At 40.3% G+C, this 15,929-nt stretch overlaps 1 pseudogene; it reads left to right on the top strand.

Annotated features, from left to right (window-relative positions):
- Nucleotides 1–1,499: 1,499 nt before the first annotated feature.
- LOC137004492 (uncharacterized) lies at nucleotides 1,500–15,398 on the top strand (annotated as a pseudogene).
- Nucleotides 15,399–15,929: the final 531 nt, after the last annotated feature.

The raw sequence follows: 15,929 nt of genomic DNA, 5'->3' as shown, positions 1-15,929 counted from the left end.
AATTTTGACTGTAAACTGAAATTATATTCAACCCGCCAAAGTGGCTAGTGGGAGTGGCTCTTACCCGCCACAGCTGAAATCTACCTGCATTTGGCGGGTTGGCGGGTGTTAATGTCAAGCCCTGGATGCATTTATAAGTTAAAGCTGCTGTCCCTAACTTTTTTTTTTTTTTGGTTTAAAATAGTCCAAAGTCAATTTCTGAGCAAGTACATAACCAGCCAGTGTTCAAAACTATCTCCTTACCTTAGCCCAATTCACAACGGTAAGCTTGTAATAATGTTTTCTAATTCAAATGGTACTGGTAGGTTGGCGCGGGAAATTCAAGCATGCCGCCGTTCATCTTTGCATCATTACATCGCGCCTGTTTACACAAAGAACGAGTCCCAGCTAGAAGACCATGGGTGCTTCTCAAACGGAATGCTACATCTACCGAGGCTACATCCTTCCTAGTTCAGTCCTTCAGGGGCTTGTAGGCTCGAGTATTCCTCAGCATTAAATTTATCATTTTGATGCTGGATTGTATGGTATGGCAAATGGAATATTAGAGATTATACTGTACAGAAATTTAAATCTACAGGTAACACAATACACAGTAACGTAGTCACACAATGCTGATGTTGTTAACAACAATTTCAGAACAATGTACAATAATAATAATAACAATTTGCACTGTTTGATGTGATATGAGCTAATTGATCATTAGACTTAATCACCATTGGTAGCTTGATTTATTGTAATGTTTTTTTTTTTCTCAGTTGGTCAGAACAAAAGTGGCAGATTTGTTACTTACTTGTTCAGACATTAAGATTAAGATTAAATTCTTGTTCATACTTCCAAGACTACAATCTGTGATTCCGAAGTACCTGTACAGCATCCACCGGTGCGGTGACAAACAGCCACACATTCTCCTCAAAGCATTTGATTACTTTCCCAACCCTCCTAAAGATGATAATTTCGTAAATAACTGCAATTGCAGGTTTCAAACAGAGATGGTGACAAAGAGGCAAAACTTACGGACTGCAGCTTTAATGGCCAAACATATCATTACAAAAGTTCACAATGCTGTTGCAGATTAAATATAATGTGGATAAAATTATGTATTTTTGTCAGGTTAGATACTGATAATTAATCACTCAAATCCCTTTATCTGAACCTCTCTACCATTGGTCTCACACATCCGCCATGTTTGTAGATTTTTTTAACACTTTTATTCATGGTTGTAGTCCAACGTGCACTGGGTGAGTGAGTGTTCACAGATCTGCATTTCGGATTCTAACCAGGAAAATTACACCATACAGGTATTTTTAGAATACTCATTTCAACATACTACGATTATACTACGATTTAATATTTATGATGGATAGTATGCAGATTAGGACGCAGCAGCATATATTTTTGTTCAACCTATGTGGTTGGGACAGAAAGGATACAATGGCTGGAAGTGAAGCAAGTCTTGCAAAATCTCGCCACGCATTATAAACAATAATGTTGGATAACTGACAATCGGTTATTGTCAACGATTCCACTCAAAAAGTTGTTTTGATCATAAATTTAGGGGTTTTGACTATGACAAAGTTCATCATTTGGACAAAAGACAAGGCTTTTGGTGTAGACGGTGAGTTTTTGTAGCTCTGAAATGACAAGATTTAAATCAGTCGGGTTTCATTTGGTGATGTTGTTCCGAGAATACTGATTTACTGTAGTTAACTTACTTTTACAGACCCCAAACTAGGATCCAAAAAACTATGTGGTAACTCCAATATGTTCCTTTTGATACCCTTCATGGTGGTGAGGAGGAGGGTCCACTCCTATCACCAAGGGGTAGACAAGCACAAACATAAAAAACAGACACAGACACGTCAGGTTCCACCTCCCTGCAATACCCACGCACTCAATCACCGGAGTTCTAATCACCGCCACCTGCACGTCATCACCACAGTAATCACCAGCACTATATCTGCCACACTCACACACACAGTCATTGTCCGGTCTCGTACGAATCACAGAATAATGTATACTTACCTCAAGGACTCCTATCTGTTACTTACCTGCTTCCAAAGTCTCCAGTGTCTCCAGTCTTCCTCCTGTGTGCTTCTCCGTGTGTGTGAGTGTTCCCCGTCTTCAGTCATCTGGTTCATCTCCAAGGAACTCCATCTTCAAACCACAAAGGACAGTATCATTCTCCTATCATCTCATCATACTCTCCATTTACCATTTACTTACCTGATCTCTGCTGTTATCAATAAAACTACCATACTTGCTTTTACATCTGCCTCCGTGCCGTCTGTACTGTAACAGAAGACCGGACCCAACAAAACGACATCAGCTATCAGCATGAGCCAACCGGACCCATTCCAGGAGCTCGTAGACGCGCTGCGCCGAGCACTCACTCCACCACAACCATCGTCACCGTCACCAGCACCTGTCACCGCTTCCTCATTCACTTCTTCGCTCCACTCACCAACCATGCACGCCAGTCCCATGGCCAGGCCGGCGCCCTACTCTGGATCGGCGGAGGATTGCAGTGGATTCCTCCTGCAATGTGAGCTGGTCCTGGAGATGCAATCGCAACTCTTCCCCACTGACACCGCTAAGATCGCCTTCATCATTTCACAGCTGCAAGGTAAAGCTCTCCGCCGGGCGGACGCACTCTGGATTCAGAAAGGCTCCGTGGTGAAATCCTATCCAGCCTTCGTCTCTCATTTCCGCATCTTTGGAAAACCCCTCTCGGATTCATCAGTCGGTGAGAAACTCTATAATTTGAAACAAGGATCTAACTCAGTGAGTGATTATGCCTTCCAGTTCCGTACTCTGGCTTCCAGCAGTGGGTGGAATGAACAAGCCCTCATCACCTCTTTCCGCCAGGGTTTAGAACCGAAGTTGCGATTGCATCTCGCTGCATACGAGGACACCATCGTCCTTGAACGCTTCATCCAACTCGCTATCCACATAGGCACTCGTATGCGGTCATGTCTCGAAGAACACCAGGGCCAGCCACTTCCACACTCCCTCCTCCGTCGGTCCGAACCCATCAGCTCCCCAGAACCAGCCAGCAAACCCATGCAACAGGACACCTCTCGCCTCTCTCCCACTGAACGCAAACGAAGGCTGACCCTGAATTTATGCCTCTACTGTGGTTCTCCTGGGCATGAGCTCTCCGCATTCCCAATCTGCCCTCCAAGACCTCTGGTGAGTGCCATCATTCCCTCCATAAAAAAGATGAAACCACTCACCACTGTTGTAAACCTTACTGCTGTAAATGTATCTGTTCCAGTTGTCGCGCTCCTCGACTCAGGGTCAGCTGGGAACTTCATCTCCGGTGCCCTCTGCTGTCAACTCAACCTCAAAATCTCACCCTCGCCCTCGCCGTCCATCTACCAAGTCCATTCCATCACCAGAAAGCCCCTGAGCCACAAGAAAATCAGTCGTTGTGTGGGACCGCTGCAGCTCCGTGTCAGGATCCTACACGTCAAGGATATTCATCTGCTGGTTCTGGAGGAATCCACCGCTGACGTGGTTCTAGGGTGCCCGTGGCTCGAGCAACATAGCCCCACCATCTCCTGGCGCACGGGCGAGATCCTGAAGTAGGGCGAACACTGTTTCTCCAACTGCTTCTCCGGGTTTCCTGTTCCTCCTTCTCCACGACCAAAAGAAATCACTGTCTGCGCTACCTCCATCGAGAGCCCCATCGAGAAGCGATCCATCGACATCCCTTCCTGTTACGCCCCTTTCAGCGACGTCTTGTAACGAGCCTCCAAACTACCTCCACACCGGCCATGGGACTGTGCCATCGATCTGCTACTGGGTGAGCCAGTGCCACGGGGAAGGATATACCCCCTTTCAGCACTGGAGGAGAAGGCCATGGAGGAATATATTGAAGAAGCCCTTAATCAATGTTACATCCGCCCGTCTACTCATCCGGATACTCGAGGGGGATACGCCTTTGTCACGCCCACCGGCCACTACGAATACCTGGTCATGCCCTATGGACTAGTCAATGCCCCCTCCGTATTCCAGGATTTTATTCATGAAGTGCTCCGGGAGTTTCTCCACAAGTTTGTGTTGGTATATATCGACAACATCCTCATTTACTCTCGGAGCATGGCCGAACATCGCCACCACGTTGCAGAGGTCCTCAAGTGCTTACGGCAGTTCCAACTGTTTCTCAATGCGGGAAAATGCTCCTTCCACCAGTCATCTGTCTACTTCCTGGGATACTTCATCGATCACAGTGGCATCCGGATGGACAAGGGGAAGGTTGATGCCATCACCTCCTGGCCCATACCTACAACCATAAAAGAACTCCAACGCTTCCTAGGCTTCGCTAATTTCTACCGCCGTTTCATCAAGGGGTACAGTTCCATCGTCTATCCATTAACCAACCTCCTCTGTCATCAGCCCAAGTCTCTGTCCTGGTCCGAAGATGCCAAACAAGCCTTCGAAGCCCTCAAACACGCGTTCACCACCGCTCCCCTCCTCGTCCACCCTAACCCTGATCTCCCTTTCGTCGTGGAAGTGGACGCATCCACCACAGGAGTGGGAGCGGTCCTCTCCCAGCAGCAGGGGCAGCCAAGTAGACTACATCCATGCGCCTTCTTCTCCCGTAAGCTCAACCCGGCGGAGGACAACTACGACATCGGTGACCGTGAGCTCCTGGCCATCAAGCTCGCATTGGAGGAATGGAGGCATTGGTTGGAGGGAGCCAAACACCCCTTCCAAGTGCTAACCGACCATAAAAACTTAGATTTTCTCAAGGCTGCTAAAAGACTGAACCCTCGTCAAGCTCGCTGAGCAATGTTCTTCTCAAGAGTTCCATCCAGTGGTCCGAGGAAACTCTGCCATCCTCCAATGCCTCCAACCACACTCCGCCGGGTTACCCGCAAGGACTCCTATACATCACCCGATCATGACGCACTCCACTAATCCACGCAGCTCACTCATCACTTGGCACTGGTCACCCGGGGGTCAATGAGTCCCTCTCGCTACTGAAAGAGCGCTTCTGGTGGCCCAACTTGGCCAGGGATGTCAGAAGGTACGTGCAGGGCCGCAGGGAGTGCGCCATCTCCAAGAGCCCTCGTCATCTGCCGGCCGGCAAGCTCAATCCTCTGCTAGTTCCTGAGCGACCATGGTCACACCTGGGAGTGGATTTCATAACAGATCTCCCACCTTCTGACGGTCACACCTGCATCCTAGTGGTAGTGGATCGATTCTCCAAAGCCTGCCGACTCATTCCTCTCCAAGGTCTACCTACCGCTCTAACTACAGCAGAACTAATATTCAACCAGATCTTTCATTACTATGGAATTCCCGAACGCTCCCAACTACCAGGGGCAGAAGGTCTGGCTGTCGACCAGGGACATCAGACTGTGTCTGCCATGCAGAAAGCTGAGTCCCCGCTTCATTGGCCCATTCACGGTCATCAAGCAGCTCCCTCCACAATACAAAATTCATCCTACTTTCCATGTTTCCCTGCTAAAACCTCACCACCCTTCTGTCTCCTTCCACAGAACCTGACGTGGCAGCCGCCGAGCCCCCCCTTCCACTTCTTCTGGAGGATGGAGCTGCATACGAGGTTCATGACATTCTGGACTCCCGGCGCCGTGGTGGTCTCCTGGAATACCTCATCGACTGGGAGGGCTACAGGCCAGAGGAGCGGTCGTGGGTCCCGAGAAACGACATCTTTGATCCCAACCTGCTACAAGCCTTCCACACCAGCCAGCCGGACAGACCTGCCCCACGCCCTCGAGGTCGGCCACCTCGACGTCGGGGTCTTCGGCCCTCAGGAGCGGGCCGTGGGAGGGGGGGTACTGTCACAGACACGTCAGGTTCCACCTCCCTGCAATACCCACGCACTCAATCACCGGAGTTCTAATCACCGCCACCTGCACGTCATCACCACAGTAATCACCAGCACTATATCTGCCACACTCACACACACAGTCATTGTCCGGTCTCGTACGAATCACAGACTAATGTATACTTACCTCAAGGACTCCTATCTGCTACTTACCTGCTTCCAAAGTCTCCAGTGTCTCCAGTCTTCCTCCTGTGTGCTTCTCCGTGTGTGTGAGTGTTCCCCGTCTTCAGTCATCTGGTTCATCTCCAAGGAACTCCATCTTCAAACCACAAAGGACAGTATCATTCTCCTATCATCTCATCATACTCTCCATTTACCATTTACTTACCTGATCTCTGCACTCTAAAAAAAAATGGTTCTTCAGCGGTTCTTCAGTGGTTCTTTGGGGTGGTTAAGGTGCTATATAGCACCGCTACCTTATAAAGAACCAGTAAAGCACCTGTATGGTTCTTCAGCGGTTCTTCAGCGGTTCCTTGCTGTGGTTAAGGTGCTATATAGCACCACTGCCATACAAAGAACCTGTTAAGCCTCTGTATAGTTCTTTAAAGGTTCTCTAACTCTCTTATTCTCTTAGTTTAGTTGGGGAAAGGATTAAAAACAACATTAAATTACAGTGTATTTTCTAAACATAACCTGGTTCTCAACCTTTTTGTCCCCAAGCCCCTCTACACTGTTAGTGAATATGGGTGTAAGTTGGATTGCTATAACTATTTGAGTCTGATTACTTCGTCTTTCTGCGAATTGCTCTCAATATTATAATAGGCTACACTCAACTCCTCAAATCTCACTTTCGGCCAAAGGATAATTTCTCTTTAAGGACCCCGTGACAGACGGTTTTTTTTCTGACGTCATGACTCACGAGACTTTCTGGAGTTTTCTGCTCGGCCGCCATTTTCTTTCCCCTGGACTCGGATGAAATAAGGTAGGTTGGAAATGTTTTAATTAATATACTCGAAAATGCAAAGGTTGAACATGTGTTTTAGCGGTTTAGAGTTAATTAGCGTTGTTTGTGAACATGAATACTAACGAAATCGTAACTAACCGAATTTTTGAATTTTCGCGGCCTGCAGTAACGTTATAAAGGTTAGCGCTAATTGAATATTTCTATTCTATACAAGATGTTGCATTACTCGTTTTATTCTATAGAAATGTATTGTTGTAGTGTTTGGACCATGTAAATATGTCTCTAAATAATTTTTAAAAGAAACGTCTCCTTTACCGTGTAAGCAGCGCGTGCTATTTGAAATGATGCGGGCAGGAAGTGCGTGGGGAGCGGGAGAGACGCTCGAGTCGAGACTGAGGGATCCTCGCATTACAATTATTGAGTTTAGGTTTTTAAAGTAATGTTTGTCAGTTCTTTTATTTGTCTTTTTCACGTTAGCTCTGATTTGTTCGACCAAAATGACGAAGAAAGTGTGTGAGTAAAGACATATTTAAGGCTTAACGTTACTTCATTTGACTAGCGCTAGGTGTTTTTTTTAGTAGAATGAAATGGCTGAGTATTTACACTACTAATTAATTACTTGTACTGCAGCAAACAAGTTTTTTTTTTCATTTATAAACACTGATTCCCCTCCCCCTTTTAGGATCTAAAGCTCCTCAATGTTTGACGACTAAGGACACTTTGCAATAACTTTACATGGTAAGTAATTTCTATAAAAACGGCTATAATTGTTAATAGATAATATGAATTACCAATGTTGCACATGTTTGAATAAAATCCATCTAATGTGGTCTATTGACTTGAATGTCATCCTCATTAACAAACTTTAGACTAAGAATTATCCATTCCAAAACATTCATCAACTCCCTCTTATGCCATCTCAAATGCATGCGACTTTTTTTCTTGTTGTTTTGTATTAATTGTTTTTTTTTTTTTTTGACAGTAGCCATTGACATTAAATTAATCACAGTTCCAGCTAAAAATCTTTACTGTTCTACTGAAGAAAAAAAATCAACTTGGATGGCCTGATGGTAAGTAAATTAACAGCTAGCTTTCATTTTTCGTGAAATATCCCTTTAATCAAGAATGATTAAATATATTAGGGTGTAAAGCTAATTTATTAATTGATGCATGTCTTATTTTCAGACTTATAATTATATATTATAAATTCATAATTTTAAATGAAACCAATGACTGATTCAGATGCATTTCTTAATTGCAAATCTATAGTATTTTAGCACTGACGAAGGCCTGTGTGCTGAAACGCATTGGAAAAATAAAGAATTGATTTTTTTTTTTTAGCTCCTTTTTATTTATTTATTTATTTATTTATTTGATCCCTCAATGCCACAAGTGTTGCTTGTATTGTCCATAAATATATTAATTGCAAATTTGGCCATTCATTAATATGAATTATTTTCTTTTTCTTGTCCTTTGCTATTGCATATCTGCAAAAATTTGATTTCCTATTACAGATTATTGTGCTTTTTTTTAAATTAAGAAAATTAATCACAATTGCTTTATCACAGGCTGAAAACATTCACCTGAGAGAAAGTCCTGAAGACCTCATCAAGGAGTACTTTCTGAGTTGAACGTAAGAATATTCTATTTTGGTTTATTTTCAGAAAAATAAGTCTAAATTTGTGTATTTTGTAGTTATGCTAGCAAAAGGTGACCGAATTTGTTTTTTTTTTTTATGTTTACTATTAGGATAACCAGACAGATGATTGAGGAGCAGCTCACCATGGCAATGTTCATTATTTGGAAGGAGGGGGAGAACTTCATGAACCATCTGCTGACATTGAGGGAGTTAAAGTTTTGAATCAACTTACTTCAGTTACATCAGCTTGTGCCCTGCTTCTAGGTATGACATACATCATCAACCTGGCTTGTCCGAAACCCCTTTGATTTACTTTGTATGTATATGTTAGAGCTGCACAATTTATCGTAGAAAGGTCGCAATCTCGATTCAAACACCCACGCGATCCTACTTTATTAATGACAATGATTCGCCTGCGTCTGTTAAACCTTTGACAAAAATCCTACCGGAACATTCGGTGTTCATGCTGCCACTGATCCAGAAACAGCAGTTTTGAACCACACTGTAGTTATTCAAGGATTTGGTTATTTGATTTCTTTCACAAATATTAAAATTATCACATAAGTAATAAGACAAAAGTTTACAGTTAGGATATAAACACTGGACATCAGATAGCGATCAAAATAGAGAAAATCGAAACTAACATGGTGCTTCAAATAACTTGTATATAAATTACCTTGTTAAGCCACTAGGTGGCAACCAGTGACATTGTCATTGAATCATTCATTCAATAGATTGGATAAGGTTAAACCCTGATTCATCCAGTAGTGAAACAAGTATTTATTAATGAGCCATTAATATATTCAAAACCATTTTTTAAAAATAATTCATTCAAATTAAACATTTTCCGGCAATTAGAGTCCAGCTATTAATATTTTGCTAGAACTAGTAAAATAAATGTTATTTTTAGTTGTCTATTTAGAATCGTGGGAGAATTGCGATCTCTATTTGAAACCAAAAAATCATGATTCTCATTTCATCCAGAATCCTGCAGCTCTAGTGTATGTCTCGTACAAATGTGAAGTTGTATGAATATCCAGTTGTGTTGTTTGAGAATTGCTTTGATTTGTGCAAGGGTAATCACCTTTAAAGGATTAGTTTACCCAAAAATGAAAATTCTGTCATTAATTACTCATCCTCATCATTGGAGGAACAGAAACCTCTCAGACTTCATCAAAAAGATCTTAATTTGTTTTGAGTTCAGAAAAAGCATACGCATAAAATACGAAGTATACTTTGGGCTTTACACACAGTAATGAATGTTTAAAAAGCAAAACAAAAAAGTATTGGGTAAAAGCATCCCCCATGTTATGTTAACCTAATGATGTTATTTTGTTTAAAGGCCTACAGTTGGAAGCAGCTGTTCTCCTCTTGCCTGCACTGTTCAAGGTGGACCTGGGGTTGCTGTTTGACATTGAGGTGAGCCATGAACAGTTGACTACAGTGTGTGAAGCACAATCTAATCAAAGCACGACACTTATTGCACATTTTGTTATAATTTAGCTTATAAGGTTTGCCTTTCAAATAAATATGTGAAGATGGTTAATGCTATTATCCCCTCTTCTCCAGGGCCATGCTCAGACCAGCCCTCCTGTCATCCCAACACCTAAGATAGTGCCTAAAGCCTGCGGGAGGATCATCTCATGCAGTATGACCACATTTTGTTCACGTTGGATGGCCAGTTAATCACAGAGTAGAGTGAGGACATCTTGATGGCACTGGGCCTCCTCCTGTGTGTATATTTTGCGTTTGGAATCGAATCCAATCCAGTGCCCTAAAGGACTGAAAAAGACACTGACCTTTTTGAAGTATGTTGTTTTGAAATTGAAGGATGCAGTCGGACTTCCTGTCACTGTAAAATGAGTGTACAACTCAATCTGTGAGTAGACTTTTGGAGTCAATACTCTCTCTTGCTCCCTTTCTTATGGTTTAAGTTCCAGTTTCTATATTTTTTTTGAAATCCTGAAGGACAAAAAAGAAACTGCAGGACTTCAGAGCATAACTCAGTATGTAAAAACAGGACTATTGTCTTCAAAAATGTACATATTTCAAGCTTGTTGCATTATTTTGTATGTGTATAAAAGGGGAGTATAATGTGAGTTTATTTGCTGCTGAAAGAAATAAATTAAAAGGTTTTGAAAGTGTAATGTATTTTGTTTTTCAGTAAGCATTTAGTACATGATTTTGAATCTTTGAAGTCATGATTTGGTAAGAAATTATTAATTATCGTTCATAAAAGTGTAATTTAGAAGCATATTGACTCATCTACAGTAGTACCTGGCATGATAACAGGCCCTGCTAGCTCAAAAAACAATATATGGCACCTCTAATTTGACAAATGTGCTAGAAAACTTTAAGAATAGGTGCTATATAGCACCAGAAAAGGTTCCTCTATCATAACGAGCCAAAGAACCACTGCTGGTACTATATGGCACCTCTTATGGTTCTATATAGCACCATACAACAAGGTGCCATATAGCACCTTTAAAGATAGGTGCTATATAGCACCAAAAAAGGTTCCGCTATGATTACGAGCCAAAGAACCATTTTTGGTGCTATATAGCACCATTTTTCTTTAGAGTGTGCTGTTATCAATAAAACTACCATACTTGCTTTTACATCTGCCTCCGCACCATCTGTACTGTAACACATAAACTGTCAATAAACGGTTAGCCTACACTTATCCATAGGCAGTGGCTATTCATATGTGCAGAATCAGAAGTAGCTTATTTAAAAAGCCATCGTGCTACTTCATATGTTAGCCTTTCCGACCAAGCCTAACCCATGGGTGTTAAATATCAACACAGAGGGAATGTTTTATCAGTCAGGCCAATCACAATGCATGAACAAAAGGAACTGTATGTTGTGTAATGTCTTTAGCTTGATGACTACTCAGACTATTGTTATACAGAGAAGTGACATCTTCTTCAAGACTCGAAGAAACTGGACTGCCCAGCCAGAATGTATGTGGTTCATCTAATCAGATTCCCTGATTACAAGGTGTATATTTATATTTATTCAGTGATTGATCTATAAATGTTATGACTGGCTCGTTCTAATATGTAACATAATTAAGGTACCCAACAATAAAGTTTCAGTTTTAAAGCAAAATAAAACTTTTTAGCAAAAATTAAATATATTAAATGTCTTAGGGAATGTGAATATGTAATGTTGTGTGTGTGTGTGTGGATGTAATGAATGCATCAGTATGTTAGTTATGTGAAGAAAACCAAATCAGAGAAAGAAAGCAATGTGTCAGTGTAAAGGGAATAGGTATAGGTGCCTACAAGTAAGAAAATTAGTTGGTATTGTGTGTTTTTTCAGATACTTGGTGACATTCATAAACAGAGGAATCTGAGACATGCCTTAATAATAAACCTATCAGTAGTGAAGTTTGAGGGAACAATATGTTGCATGCTTCCCAGGGATCGAGGAGCACAAAAACCATCCTGTGGTAGGAGAGGTGTGGAAGACTTTTATTTTAACTCTGCCTAAGCTGTGTGTCTAGGCAGAAGTTCTATGGATAAACAGAGTGTCGTGGTGAAGAAATGACAGATGGCTGCACGGATAGGCAAAAGTCCTGTAGGGTCCTGCTTTTTCACAGTGTTGAGAGAGTGTGTCAGTGAAAGAGCGAGTACAACTGACAGCTGTAGAATAGGAAAAGTGCATTTATATGTGTATGATTGTCACAGTCTGTTCTGTTTCAGTTCTCATGGACATTTTGTTTTTTTCTCATATCTTATGCCTGCCTTTGTTTGTAATTCCCACCACTCCTTGAGTACCATGATCACTTCATTATTAGTTCATTCTGTTCAGCTGTTGCTCGTTACCTTGTTTGTGTTCCTATATAAGTTCTTCTTTTTCAGTCACTCCTTGTCCGTTCACCGTCTAAGTTTGTGTGTGTGTTGCTGTCTGATCATCTGTTTGCTGGAAATACCATTAAACCTTCTTTTTGGATTTATCATCTTCGTCTGTGTCTGCCTTCCCGCAACCACCGTGACAGTGAGCGTTTGTGTGAGACTGAGTGAGACAATAAACTATGTATCCTGTTGGTGGTGGCCGTGCCAATTTATCTATTAGATTTTGTGTAATAAAAAAGAGGTTTATACTGCGGTGTTAAACTAAACCTTATGACTGACATTGCCAAGTTACATAATGTGACATTTAGAAGATTATGTTTTTGGTGAAAGGGTATGAATAAGTGTGAATGATGGTGATGAAATCAACTATGCCTAAAACAGTTGTATCCAAATTTTAATATGTGGGTCCACTGGGCAGATTATGCCCAATAAAATAATGGCCATGGAGGAATTTGGTTAAGCATCCTGGTCAGTACCGCGGTTATTGTTTTGGAAAAAAAACAATGCCGCACTTGCACAGCATAAAACATGGGAAGGCAAAGCAAGCTTTGCTCTGTCTTTTGCGCAGATTATCATGATGGAACTGATTCTGTGTTAAAAGGATAAAATATTGTCTTTCTGACTGCTAACATGAAGACCAATGCAACGGCTCAGAAAGAGTCACTCTGGTGAAATGATTAAGATGTGAAATGATTTGGAGCAGATGTGGGCCAACCAATAGAAAAGAGGAAGTGGAAAGCGAAAGGGAAAGACCAGAGACATAAAGACATGAAGACATGGAAAGTTGTGGGTAACACTTTAGAATAACTCACACTATGAAGTATTAAGCATTAGTAAATAGTTAATTCATCATTTATAAAGCATTAATAGACATTAAGCAGTTTATAAATACACCTATAAATGCTTTGTTCTTGATTTATAAGCATATCTATAATGTGTGTAATATTTATAATTTCATACTTTATTAATGATCAATTTTAAATTTCTAAATTATGTATTACATTTATTTACAAACCAGTTATTTAGGAACTGACAGTGGTTTATACGATCATTTATAAAGAGTAAGTAAATGATTAATAAGCAATTTATTATTTAGACATATAGTTACTCAGTGTGCTAATAAATACTTTAACACATATCCCTACTGTAATTCATGATTAATTCAGGTAGTTATAAAACATTTAGTAGTTGTCAGTTAATTATTTTTTTGAGCTTATCTAAAATGAGGACTATTTATGCCTCGTAAAGCTTTTATTAAAAGAGATTTAAAGGATACAGAACATAGAAATACTTATAAAACTTGATTAAAAATTAAAAAATAAACCTGCAATTTCACAGAAAATAAAAATTCCTGTACTCCTCCAGAAAAAATAACTGCAGTAAAATGAAACTAAGCCTATATGCAATCTGATATAAAATATTAATAAACATATATTAACACACTGAGCAACTATTACTATACATCTAAATAATAAGATGAAGAAATGTATGTTTAAATAGTTTATTAATCATTTACTTACATTTCCTAAATTATCGTATGAGCCACTGACAACCCCTAAATAACTGGTTTGTACATATTGAATGCTTAATTTAGAAATTATAAATCGATCATTAATAAAGTACCATTATTAAACACATTATAGATATGCTTATAAATGAAGAACAAAGCATTTAGGTGTATTTATAAACTGCTCATTAATGTCTATTAATGCTTTATAAATGATGAATTGACTGTTTACTAATGCTTCATAGTGTGCAGTTATTATAAAGTGTTACCAAGTTGGGTCATGAAACAACTTTTTGACATTATAATGAATGTTTTTATAACTGTGTCATCCACAGGCAAGGCTGAACCAATTGCTAAATCGTATTTATGTATTTCAGAATCTTTTACTCCATTCTTAGTTAAATATGAATGGAGACGTTTGGTTCTGAAATCTCCACCGGAGTGCAATTGGAGTGCAAATGGTCATTCGTAATGAGACTGGGGCCCGGTTACACAAACAGGGCCTAACCTAAGCCAGGATTAGACCTTAGTTCAATTAGGACATTTAAGTTGCTTTTATATACACTAGAAAAAGACATTACTGTTGTGCATCTTGAGAAAAAACAATGACACTGACATATTTTAAGATATGTCAGTCCAAGTTGCTTTCAAAGTTTGCATTTTAGTCTAGGACTAGCTTAAGCCTTGTCTGTGAAACCTTGTCTAAATTTAATTTAGTCTGAATTGTGAAACTGCACTGGGTAAAAACAATGAAGGTTTTATTAAGTCTCAGAGGGGGGAAATGTGGAAGATTTTTTATTAATCAGAATATAAAGATTTAAGTATAATATAGCCATTTTTATTCTCCTATTATAATCATGTATCTGACTATGTCTGTGTAAGAGGCCAGTGAGAGAATGGAATGTGCTTATGTATGTTGGAGCCTCTCACTCTGCGTCTGCCATTAGATGTATGGTAACTGTGAAGCTGTGCGTCTCGTTCTGCCATTAAAGAATATTTACAGGATGAGCAGCGGCCTCTAGTGTAAATAGGTTGGAGTCTCTCGTTCCACTTTTTAAAACAGACTATTGATAAACAATAGTCATTAACAATAGATAAAACGATAAACAAAATTGGTGCAGAGTTTGAAAATGTATAAGATGTATTGACACCACCAAGACTGGAATCAAAACTCCAAGTCTTGAAGAGTGGAAAGAGAAGACAGAGGAGAATGAAGCCTCTACTACAGAGGTCAGTTGCAATTCTTTTGAGAGGTCAGCAATAATTTATTTTTAGGATTTATGGTTAATTAGAGATACATAAAGAATTACATTGTAATTCTTAAAAAGTTACGACCATTCACTAAAGGGCACATAATATTATTGCTCACTTTAGGCACCTCCCAGAGACAACAGCATTCCTCACAAAGTCCCCAGCAATACCCACAGACACACTAGCAAGACAAAGAAAAGACAAAAGTGTAGGAGCTTACTGTGCAAAATTTCAGATCTCACCATTTCTGGACTCCTTGATTGTTCAACTGGATGACCCTTTGGAGGATGTGAGGTGTCATACTCCTCATTGATGACACCCTTCCCCTGTCTTACACACCTCCATCCAAAACATTAGATACCTCAAACCCCTCAGCATGATCCCAAAAAAATAAAAACATCCATCCTCTGGAAGGTTTAGCCATCATGCTGAAGCAATGAAAGCAAGCCATGAGGCTCTGGCACATGAGCACTCTCATACAAACCCATTTTATCAATTTTATTAATGACCACAAAATAATAATTATAAAACGGGTTGTTCTGATTACGGACACTGATTGCCTGAGACCTCATTCTCCTCAGCATCATGGAGGGAGTTATGATGACAGACTAGTCTTTTTCACTGTCCGTTTCATTTTTTCCTGTCCATCCGGCGAGAATTTGCATCACTTGCGGCCGTAGCTGTATCCCTTCTAGCCACAACCACACTACGCCTCCTGTGACAAATTTGTTTGCTTCTGTATTCGTAGTATTTTTATTGCAATATTTTTTTCACATGTATTTCACACAATATTTTTTTTTCCATTTGTTCCTATGGTATACTGAAAAACAATAAGAGGCATTTCATAAGTTTTAAAGGGTTTTATTGGAAAACACATTCAATATATGCCAAGAGTCGGTATATTACAGTGT

The sequence above is a fragment of the Chanodichthys erythropterus genome, chromosome 3 (genome assembly GCF_024489055.1).
Source record: "Chanodichthys erythropterus isolate Z2021 chromosome 3, ASM2448905v1, whole genome shotgun sequence".
Taxonomy (NCBI): domain Eukaryota; kingdom Metazoa; phylum Chordata; class Actinopteri; order Cypriniformes; family Xenocyprididae; genus Chanodichthys; species Chanodichthys erythropterus.
Note: the sequence above shows the minus strand (reverse complement) of the source record. Positions and strands in the feature narration are given on the sequence as shown.